At 43.3% G+C, this 12,136-nt stretch overlaps 1 protein-coding gene across 4 annotated transcripts in view; it reads right to left on the bottom strand.

The window, feature by feature from the left end:
* Positions 1-12,136, bottom strand: part of tmem245 (transmembrane protein 245) — a 257,862-nt gene that overhangs the window by 200,833 nt on the left and 44,893 nt on the right. The window lies entirely within an intron of this gene.

Raw genomic sequence — 12,136 nt, forward strand, 5'->3', positions numbered from 1 at the left:
ATGGGAACTTTACAAGTGTCTATAAAATGAAGTGGGCATGATCATACTATTAAGTCTGGTCCACAGAGTGGCTCCAAAAGAAAACTGCCAAACTTCGGCTAACAAAAAAATGGATTGCTCACCTACAGAACATAAGAATGTTTAGTGAAAAAATTGGCTATTGGACTCCATCAAATATGTCTCTCTTTCATATATCAACTCACCTACCCATCTCCTAAACTATTCCATTACTCCATCTCTCCAGAAACACATCGGATTGTGACTCAAACCCATTTATGCTGCCTGCTTTAATGGCTTTTCATGACAACCTATTGCATAATAATTTCCCTTTGACTGAAAAAGTTCTATTCTTGCTTCTCATTTTAACTTGTGTCCTCTAGTACAGGTATATGTATCTGTCACCACAGTGAGAAACAGCCTGAACTCAAATCAACACACGAGTTAGGGAGGCAAACATCAACTAGAGCTCCTGCTCACTATCCAGTGACCTGGCTGGAGGGTGTGCACAACGGTGTCAGGTGAGGACAGGATTGAGCTCAGTTTTGATGCCCTTCACATCTGATTAGCCTGCTGACAGTCACTACCTGATGTAACACAAAAGGAATTAATATATATATATATATATATATTCATTAGCATTGGATTACTATTCATGAATACAGAACACATGCACTGGAAGAACACAAGTGGATTTCTTCTAGTAACTTCCTGTAATATTCAGAATCTTTTGGCTTTGCTTCATGCTAAAATAACTGACAGATTGATCCCTGGCGACATATGTCTGCCTCATGGTTAATAATTACTTGAATGCAAGTGGTTGGATTATACATTAACACAGCATACGATATGTGGGATGCAACATTTGCTGAATGTGATATGATGCAGCCTGTGTGTCAGATGTGGCTCAGTGGGTAGCAGTTTTGCCTGAGTCAGAAGGTCATGGGTTCAAGCCCCCCCGCCCGTGCAGTTCTGAGGGAGTGCCGCACTGCCAGAGGTGCTGTCTTTCGAATGAGACATTAAAACTGCTTTTAGATGGATGTAAAAGATACTATGGCACTATTTCAAAGAAGAGCAAGGGAGTTATCCTGGCCAATATTTATTCCTCAATCAACATAATAAAAACGGATCATCTGGTCATTATCATATTGCTGTTTGTGGGAGCTTGCTGTGTGCAAATTGGCTGCCTGCTTCCTATATTATAACTGTGATTACACTTCAAAAGTACTTCATTGGTTGTAGATCACTTTGGGACGCCTGGTGGTCGTAAAAGACACTATGTAAATGCAAGTCTTTCTTTCCGTGAACAATTTGTCTCAATCACTATCTCAATTCCCGCGATAATGAATTAGATCATCAGATCACTGAACGGGTGCAGAAGATTTCGCTGTGATGGGGGAAGGGAAACAACCATAAGCCCTGGTCTATGTTGGAACCAATGACATCCAGGAAAAAGGTTGAAGACCTACAGGCAGAGTTTCAGGAGCTAGGGAGGATATTAAAGAACAGGACCTCAAAAGGTAGCAATTTCTGGATTACTCCCAATGCCACATGCTAGTGAGAATAGGAGCAGTAAGATTGACAGGCTAGCGTGTGGCTGGAGAAATAGTGCAGGAGGGAGTGCTTCAGCTTCCTGGGGCATTAGGACCAGTTCTGGGGCAGGACGGACTTGTACAATATGGATGGGTTGCACCTCAACAGGACTGGGACCAATGTTCTCGAAGGGTACAAATGCTGTGCAGGAGGATTTAAACTAATTTGAGGGGGAGGGGCACCAGGATGAAGCATGAAAGAGGCGATACAAGGTGCACAGGGGACTGGAAGAGAAAAACAACATTAGAATAAAGAACAGTTCAGAAATAGGAGGGATAAGAGTGGAGGGAAATATTAGGCAGATAAAGATAGTTATAGAGTGAGTAAATGCACGGAGCATGGTAAATAAGGTCGGTGAGCTGCAGACACAAGTAGGCACATGCGATTATGATATAGTGACAATAATGGAGAATTGTCTCATTCAAGGGGAGGAATGGTCATTTTAAATATTCCTGGTTACAATGTATTCAGGAAAGATAGGGAAGGAAAAGAAATGAGGCGGAGTGGCAGTATTGATCAAATATACTGTTACAGCACTAAAAAGGGTTGATGTACTTGAGGGTTCAAAGACAAAATCTACTTGGTTAGAATTAATAGAGGAACTATTACACTGCTGGCCACCAATTAGTGGGACGGAGATAGAGGAGCAAATTGCAGGAAGATGCAAGAGCTTTAGAGTAGTGATAATGGGGGACTTCTATTATCCTAAAATAGACTAGCAAAAAAGTGTAAATGGCAAAGAGGGAGGAATTTCTGAAATGTGTACAAGAGAATTTTCATGATCAGAATATTTCCAGCCCAATGAGGAAGGAAGCAGTGCTGGAGCATGTTTCAGCAGAGGAGCATTTGGGGAACAGTGATCACAATGTCATTAAGTTTAGAATAGTTATGGAAAAGGACAAGGAAAAATCAAGTGTGAAAATATTCAACTGGAGAAAAGGTAATTTCAGGGAGTTGAAAAGGGATCTGGCCCAAGTGGACTAGAACCAAAGATTGTCAGGTAAAATAGTAAATGAGAAATGGGAGGTCTTCAAAGAGGAGATAGTTCAGGTTTAGACTCGATACATCTGCATGAAGGAAATAGGAAGGGGATCAAAAGCTAGAGCTCCCCTCCCTGGATGAGTAAAGATATAAAGATTAAAATGCAACAGAAAAAGGCGGTTTGTGACAAAAGTAGAGAACCAAGCTGAATACAAAAAGTACAGAGGAGAACTGAAAAGGTTAATAAAAGAGGGGCAAAGAGAGAGTATGAGAATAGATTTAGCAGATAACATAAAAGGGAACCCAAAAGTATTTTTATAAACATATGAATAGTAAAAGGGTGATCAAAAGAATGATGATTAAGGACCAAAAAGGAGATCTTCTTGTGGTGGCAGGGGGCATGGCTGAGGTACCAAATGAGTACTTTGCATTTGTATTCACTAAAGAAGAGAATGCTGACAATGTTGCAGTAAAGGAGGAAGTAGTAAACAAATTGGATAAGATAAAAATAGATAAAGAGGATGTACTTAAAAGGTTGGCAGCGCTCAGGTCTGGAGGAAAATGTGGGAAGAAATACTGGAGGGCTCTGGAAATTTTCTTTCAGGGCTCTATTGAGAATGGATATGCACTGGAGAGTGGCCAATGCAATACCCATTTTTTAAAAATATATATAAATGAATACATAGCTAATCCTGCTAATTACAGGCCAGTTAGTTTATCAGTGGTAGTAAGAACTTTTGAATCTTGAATTAACAACTTGCATTTATACAGCACCTTTAACGTAGTAAAATGTCACACAGTGCTCAGTTAAAGTTGAAATTACTAAATATCTAGATGAAAAACAGCAAACGTGGATATTAGAAAGGAAGATCATCTTTGACATACCTGACTGAGGTCTTTGAAGAGGTGATAGGTATGATGGATGGGGCATGTGTGTACATGGACTTTCAGAAGGTAACATACTAGAGACTATTGGAGAAGATTAAAAAGTGTATGGAATTAGTGGAAAGAGTAACAAATTGGATTTAAAAACTGGTTAGAAGAGAGGAAACAGAGAAGGAGTTAAAAAACAGTTTCTCAAAGTGGTTGGAAATGGGTAGCAATGTCCCGCAGGTAGTAAATAATGTTAAGGACCAAAGGCATGTCAAGGAAAAACCGAAAGGTGATGTAATGGGAAAAAAGTGGCAGATGGAATTCAATGTTCGTAAATGTGAGGCATTATATTTTGTTTAAAAAAGTAACAATTATACTTTTAAAGGAGGAAGACTGGGTGTTATGGAAGAGCAGAGGAATTTGAGTGTTCGAATTCATGTTCACAAGACATTAAATGCAGTACCTCAAGTAGACAAGGCCATGAAAAGCTAATGGAATACTGGATTTTATTACAAGATATGGGCCCTGAATTTGCAGTCGGAGGCTTACCGCCGGAATTTGCCTCCGATCCACAAAATATCTACGAACTTACCTCCTGGCTCCAGAGCTACGGAGATTCCGTCCGTAAGCCTGCGTAAAGGCCCACGAATCCCAAGGACGCAGGCGATTCGGAAGCGTACCTGGAATCACGTGGGCCCGGTCCTCCAATGAGAAAGGAGGATTCCATTGCAGTCATTTCTGAACGGAATCCTCTAATGACATGAAATGGAATCCTCAAATAATTAAACAATGTAGACAACTCTAATAAATATAAATGTTCTGATTTTCAAATTTAATTAAAATAATTACACCAAATACAATAAAAATTTAATTTTTGGAAAATAATTTTAAACATTTTAATCTGGGCCAATACTTGCATAAACTAATTTTAAGTGTCTGTGCATCATTTTTAAATTTTTAATTTAAGATTTATAATAACCCTTATGCTAGTGAAAGCAGGCCCTATGCCTGCTTTTACTAGCCATATAAGAATTTTGTTGGCAATTAATTGCTGGGCAGTAGCCCAATCTACGCCAGCGAAAGTGATTATTGAGTTGGTTCGTATGACCCATCAGGGCATACCTTGACAGATTGCAAGTTCTGGGTTTTCGCACATGCGCAGTGAATGCAAAAACCCATAACCTGTGGGGCCTTTCTGAAGGATTACGATGACGTACACTGAGCGTAAATTCTGGCCTGTTGAATACTGAAGTTCAGCTACAATGGTAAATCTACATAAAGCCCGAGGAAGACCACAGTTAGAGTACTGTACACAGTTTGAGCCCCACATTATAGGAAAGATGTTGAGGCAATAGAGAGGGGGATGCTAAGAGGCTGCAGGGTGACTTGGACAGGTTAAGTGAGTGGGCAAATGCATGGCAAATGCAATATAACGTGGAAAACAGGAAGGCAGAATATTATCTGAATGGTGACAGATTAGGAAAAGGGGAGGTGCAATGAGACCTGGGTGTCATGGTACATCAGTCATTGAAGGTTGGCATACAGATGCAGCAGGCGGTGAAGGCGGCAAATGGCATGTTGGCCTTCATAGCTAGAGGATGGGAGCAAGGAGGTCTTACTGCAGTTGTACAGGCCTTAGTGAGGCTACACCTGGAATACTGTATTCAGTTTTGGCTTCCTAATCTGAGGAAGGACGTTCTTGCTATTGAGGGAGTGCAGCGAAAGTTCACCAGACTGATTCCCGGGATGGGAGGACTGACGTATGAGGAGACTGAATCGACTGGGCCTGTATTCACTGGAGTTTAGAAGAATGAGAAGGCATCTCATAGAAACATATAAAATTCTGACGAGATTGGACAGGGTAGAAGCGAGAAGAATGTTCCCGATGTTGGGGAAGTCCAGAACCAGGGGTCACAGTCTAAGGATAAGGGGTAAGCCATTTAGGACCGAGATGAGGAGAAACTTCTTCACTCAGAGTTGTTAACCTGTGGAATTCTCTACCGCAGAAAGTTGTTGAGGCCAGTTTGTTAGATATATTCAAAAGGGAGTTAGATATGGCCCTTACGGCTAAAACGATCAAGGGGTATGAAGAGAAAGCAGGAAAGGGGTACTGAGGTTGAATGATCAGCCATGATCTTATTGAATGGTGGTGCAGGATCGAAGGGCCGAATGGCCTACTCCTGCACCTAATTTCTATGTTTCTATGGTGCAACACAGGTCACTAGGATGCTGCCTCGGTATGAGAAAATACAAAAGATTGGGGCTGTTTTTATAAAAACAACGAACCATTACATGATGATGTGGTAGAAGTGTTTAAAATTATGAAGGAATGGGGCAGAATAGATAGAAACAGACTATTCCCAGTAACTGAGGGACATGTATATAAAAATAAATGTCAGAGATTGAGGACTGACCAGAACAACATATTTTTTTTTATACAGAGGATTGTGAGGATGTTGAATACTAGAGTTAGTATTTGAAGCAGAAACCAAGTCAACATTTAAGAATAGGTTAAATAGGTTATTGAAGGAGATGGGAATATGAGATATGGGAACCAGGTAGGTACATGCAGTGAGGACTACTGTGGAGGATAAACACCAGCATGGGCTGGTTGGGCTAAATAGTCCGTTGTAATTTCTATGCAATTCTACGATTGCTGCCAAAGCATGACCAATTTTAGCCTTTTCCTGAGTAATCTTATGATCAGTTCATCCAAACCTGTGGTCTCATCTTCATCAACATTTATCAGGAATTATTAGTACACTCAAAATGTCCTCACTTCCAGCAGAGAGTTAGTGGTTTCTTCAGTGAACAGTAGAATTAAGAAATTGTTGAGGATATCAGCCATTTCGTGGCTGATGGTCACCAGCTCCCCATCAACGTCTTTCAAAAGGCTTGACTACTCCCTTGACTTAGTTTGCTATGGATGTTTTCAGAATTGTGTTTTCACATTTTCTGCAATCATACTCTCATTGTCTATTTGTGCCTAACTAATTTGTTTCTTAAACAGTCTTCTATTTTTATATTTCTGTCTAGCACTGAGCCTGAAGATTTATATTTGAGGAAAATTCTATTTTGTCATTATTTATTGTGTAACCTCCCTTGCTTACATAAAGGTTTCCTCTTATTGCTACAACGTTTCTTACATAGTAGCATCAATTGAAAATTACCACTGACTGCATGGATTATTCAACAAATTGAGTAAAGAAAAATTCTGCAGCACCCTTAGAAATATGCAATGCTTCAATTGTTTCAGTTGTCCCAGTCAATAATAATTGAAATTGTCCCAAGATTAATCTTAGACTTTTTACAAGTTTTCTTAATTTACAGGTTCTTTTTTTCCCCTGGCCATCCAGTCTAGGAGGTCTATAACAAAGAACAATTACTTCCCTTTGCTAACTTTGAGCTCACTTCACATTGTCAGAGTTACAACAGGCAAGATACATAAAGTACTTTTTTTCTATGGATACAAGTTCCTTCCTCACCCATACTGCCACTTCTTTTCCTGCTCTTCTGCACCAGTCCATTCTTTAAACTCTGGTTCTTTAATCTGTCTCTTTTTATTACAATATATTTTTACCTTCTACACACATGTACCATTAGAAAGAAGTGGCATTTATAGAACACCTTTCACACTCTCAGGATGTGCCAAAGCACTTAACGGCCAATGAATTAACTTGTCGTTACTGTTATATAGACAAATACAGCAGCTAACTTACACAGTGAGGTATGACAAGCAGCTGTGAGATAAGTGACAGATTAATCTATTTTGGTGGTGATGGTCAAAGGATAATCATTAGCCAGGAAACCTGGAGAATTCCTGTTGCTCAATTAGTGCCATGGAATATTTTATGTCCACCTAATGTCTAATTCAAATGTAGGCAACTCTTGACACTGCAGTAGTCCCTCCCTGAAATCTTTTATCCGTCTTTCGGTTGAGACATTAAACCGAGGCCTCGTCTGCGCTCTCAGGTGGGCGTAAAAGATCTCATGGCACTATTTTGAAGAACAGGAGGGGAGTTATCTCCAGTGTCCTGGCCAATATTTACCCTCAATCAACATTATTAAAACAGATATCTGGTCATTATTGTCATGTACCCGACATGGTTACTGCTTGTACTATTACAAGGTGTGCCACCAGAGAGCACTGCAGTGGGAGTCTTGCAGGTTACTTGTATAGGTGCGCTTGGCCTAGTATAAAAGACAGGCCACCATGAGTGATCCTCACTTGAGTTATCAATAAAAGACTAAGGTTACTACAGTTCAAGTACAACACATTGCCTCGTGGAGTCATTATCAGAGCATCTAAAGACATAACAATTGGCGACGAGATAACAGACCTTCACGCAAAAATGGCTACCCATGGTATGTTGCAGCAGTTTGCCGATGGTGATGATTGGGATGCCTTTGTGGAGAGGCTCGACCATTTCTTCACAGCAAACGACCTGGCAGACGACAATCCGGCCACACTGGCTGATAAGCGCCGAGCTATCCTGCTAACCAGTTGTGGGCCCACTGTCTATGGCCTCGTCAGGGACTTGCTGGCACCAGCGAAGACAACGACCAAGATGTACGAGGAGCTTGTAACGCTGATCCAAGAGCAACTCAAGCCCAAAGAGAGCATCCTCACAGCCAGATACCAGTTCTATACACACCAATGGCCCGAAGACCAGGAAATCGCAAAATATGCTGCAGACCTCAGGAGGTTGGCGGCACCATGTGATTTCGGCAACCACCTCACCAAAGGGCTGCGGGACATTCATTGGAATCGGCCACGAGGGCCTTCTTCATAAGCTACTGTCTGCGGACACCACAATTACACTGGCCATCTCCGTGAGCCAGGCATTCACGACCTCGACCTCGACCTGCGGCTCTAGGCAGATGACTCATCCTCAGGACTCAAACCCGGCAAATACTGTGCAGTGAATGGCGCCTTTTAGAGGCTGGACTGTAGAATGTGAACCTTGTCAGGGAAGAGAGACCAGGCCCACGAGTCCGCCGAGAGGAGCTAATCGAGTAGCTCCATGCTGGCGTTGCGGAGGGAATCACAGGGCTCACCAGTGCCGCTTTAAAGACTATGTGTAAAGGCTGCAGCACAAAGGGCCACCTCCAGCGAATGTGTAAAAGAAATATGACTCACTGTGTTGATGAAGAGTCTACATATGGCCATGAATCCAGCGCGGATTATGAAACGATAGGCAGAGAGGCAGCTCAGCCCCACGATGAGGTATATAGCATGTTTACCTGCACCACCGAGTGTTCCCCATTGAGAATGGAAGTCGAGATAAATGGCGTTCCAGTCTTCATGGAAGTGGACACGGGGGCGAGCCAGTCAGTAATGAATCAAGAAGCCTTTGAGAGGCTATGGGACAATCAAGCTGAACGATCCAAGTTGGTCCCGGTTCAGGCAAAGCTGCACACCTACACCGAAGAACTTATGCCAGTCGTTGGTTGTGCGGATGTAAAGGTACTCCATGATGGCGTGGTGCACAAGTTACTCCTGTGGATTGTTGCAGGTGATGGACCAACGCTACTCGGAAGAAGGTGGATGAAGAAGATCCATTGGAGTTGCCAAGATTTCATCCCTCCAGCGATCGATATCCTCCATGCTCAGATGCAAAGCAAGTCCTCACCCGAGGGTGGACCTGGCACCAGAGAGCAGATCAGCACAACACCCGAGGCACAGACCGCTCAGCACGACTGCGTGGAGATGATCCAGCTGAGATGACCTGAAAGCACCTTCCAAGCTCCAGTGACAGAGCTCCAGAGGAAGAAAATCGGATCCAAAGGCAACTTCCCAGCTTTGGTGGAAGAACCCAGGGAGAAGTGGATCACCGCAGTCGACATCGTGGATGGAGGAAAAATGGCACCCAAACCACGAGGTGAGGCGCTGAAGAAAAAGATGGCGGCGGCCAGACCACGAGGTGCAGCGCTGATGAAGCAAAACATGGCATCAAACGGAGAAGAGGATCGGGGTAAAGATGGCAAGGCTCTCTTAAAGAAGGCCTGCAACCCACCACACTTAAAGGGACAGTCCCACATTTTCAATCAATGTAATAGCAACTGTGAGTTAGATGTAAAATGTGTAGTTGATGATCAGCGTTGTGTACATGCAATAAGCAAAGAAAAGTCGTGCGATTGCGATTGGAGCTACAGGTTATTTACAATGAGTAATGAAACATTGTGCGATGTAGGATTTCAACTGCATACAGTCGGGAGCACACAGATCCAGCGATTACTCAATGTAGTAGCCTGCGTCCCGGGGACCAGAGTTATGCACCATGGAGTGTGGCCACAAGCAGCCAATACATACGAGCTGCAGAGCAAGCGATCTCAGGAGGGCAACAGCACCGGTATCGATACCCTGCGCTGACCGGCTCCACTTCTCAGGCACCCGATGGCACCACCGCCACGAGCCTGAAAGAGCAAGCTGCAGCCCCCAGACCCCATTGCCACCAAAGTCATACCCAGGAACGAAGGGTCACCCGCAACAATTCTCCCAAATGGGACCGGGACCAGTCAGGACCCCAAACCAAACACCACCCAGGCAAGCGAGTCAGCAGTTTCCTGTGCACTCCTCAGGGAGCAGCAGCGACCCAAGGCGCAAGGAAAAGACAGGGAGGTCACCGGCATTTGTGAACCTGCTCGATGCTAGGAGCAACAGCAATAGCCCCGAGAGCAGGCAACTTGAGCCAACCAGGTTGCCAGCACTGGTCACCGCGCCGCCACCAGACTACCTGGACATCATCCAGCAGTTCTGAAACTAGCTTGTTCCTTATAGACTTGTGCTGACACCCGTCCCAATTCCCAGTACTTATCAAGAATGTATCTCACCAGTCGAATATACTTGCCTCACAACTGAACCACAAATGTAATGATGTTAATGCAAATTTTTTTTTTCTGGACCTGAATATATATGAATGTAATGAATCTCTGGCATAATCTATATGTGAGGGGGGAGAGAATGGAGTGGTCATGGACACACAAACAGAAACCACCAGCACTCCACTGTCAACAAAATACCAACCACTCACCCAAGATAGAAACGACCCGCTAAGGGTCAACCAGATAGAGCTAAGCCCAGAGCACAGTTAATGCAGAGGCGATTTGCACTGAAGGCTTGGGAGAGAGTGATGTCATGTATCCTACACAGTTACTGCTTGTAGTATTACAAGGTGTGCCACCAGAGGGCACTGCAGTGGGAGTCTTGCAGGTTACCTGTACAGGTGTGCCTGGCCAAGTCTAAAAGACAGGCCACCAGGTGTGATCCTCACTCTGGAGTTATCAATAAAGGGCTAAGGTCACTACAGTTCAAGTACCACATTGCCTCGTGGAGTCATTATCAGAGCATCTAAAGACATAACAATTATCACATTGCTGTTTGTGGGAGCTTGCTGTGCGCAAATTGGCTGCCGCGTTTCCAACATTACAACAGTGACTACACTCCAAAAAGTACTTAATTGGCTGTAAAGTGCTTTGAGACATCCGGTGGTCGTGAAAGGTGCTATACAAGTGCCTTAAAAGCACTATAAAGGCAAAAGTCTCTTTCCTAAAATATCAGCCTAGATTATGCACTGAAGTCCCCGAGGGAAGGCTTCAAATCTCAATTCAGAAGCAAGAGTGCTACTACCTCTGACCCAGTTGTCACGATTAGGTGTACAGGGAGGGGAAAAATCAGTGACCCACGCCTGTGATAAAGAAGTTGTCCAGTGGCAATGTTCAACGTTTAACTTATATGAACAGACAATAGGAAACGAGGATGATTAGCACTTACTGCACCTTCCTCATCCCATAAAAAGCTGATCTTATCTCAGCATATACAAATCTAGAAAGACATTCTAAACTTTAAAAAAGGCAAAATAAAACTACCTGTTGCAATGAAAACCATTACATTCAAACAACAGCTAACAAAGTAGGCTATCACCAACACCCTTTTATTTAAAATATTTATTGCGTACCGTCCACACAGTACTAGTCAGTTTAAAAAACACTGGGCTAGAATTTCCAATGGCTTACCGGGGCGGTATTGGCATTGTGGACGATAATCAGGTGAGCGAAAAATTCCCTACCCGAGTTACGCTGACAGTTTTGAGGTACCGCTGGGGAGCGGATCGCCGGCGTGCACTGTCCTCAGATCACCCTGGCACGATATTTGGCTCAGCGGTGACCCATAGGTCAGTATGAAAAAAAACGGCCACAAGGATCAGCGTAGCTGAGCGGCAGGTGAGTAGCTCTTCAAGAAAAAGATTAGTAATTGGTTTATTACTCATTATTTTAAAATTCTGTTGTGGTGATGAGAGGTTACAGCACAAGGTAACAGCTCACGGGGTTGGGGGTAATATATTAGCATGGATAGAGGATTGGCTAACTAACAGAAAGTCGGGATGAATGGGTCATTTTCCGGTTGGCAAACAATGACCAGTGGGGTGCCGCAGGAATTGGTGCTGTGACCTCACTATTTACAATCTATATTAATAAGAACATAAGAAATAGGAGCAGGAGTATGCCATACTGCCCCTCGAGCCTGCTCCGCCATTTAATACAATCATGGCTGATCCGATCACGGACTCAGGTCCACTTTCCTGCCCACTCTCCATAACCCCTTATCATTTAAGAAACTGTCTATTTCGGTCTTAAATGTATTCAAATGTCCCAGCTTCCACAGATCTCTGAGGCAGCAAATTCCACAGAT

The sequence above is a fragment of the Pristiophorus japonicus genome, chromosome 5, assembly GCF_044704955.1.
Source record: "Pristiophorus japonicus isolate sPriJap1 chromosome 5, sPriJap1.hap1, whole genome shotgun sequence".
In the NCBI taxonomy this organism is placed as follows: domain Eukaryota; kingdom Metazoa; phylum Chordata; class Chondrichthyes; family Pristiophoridae; genus Pristiophorus; species Pristiophorus japonicus.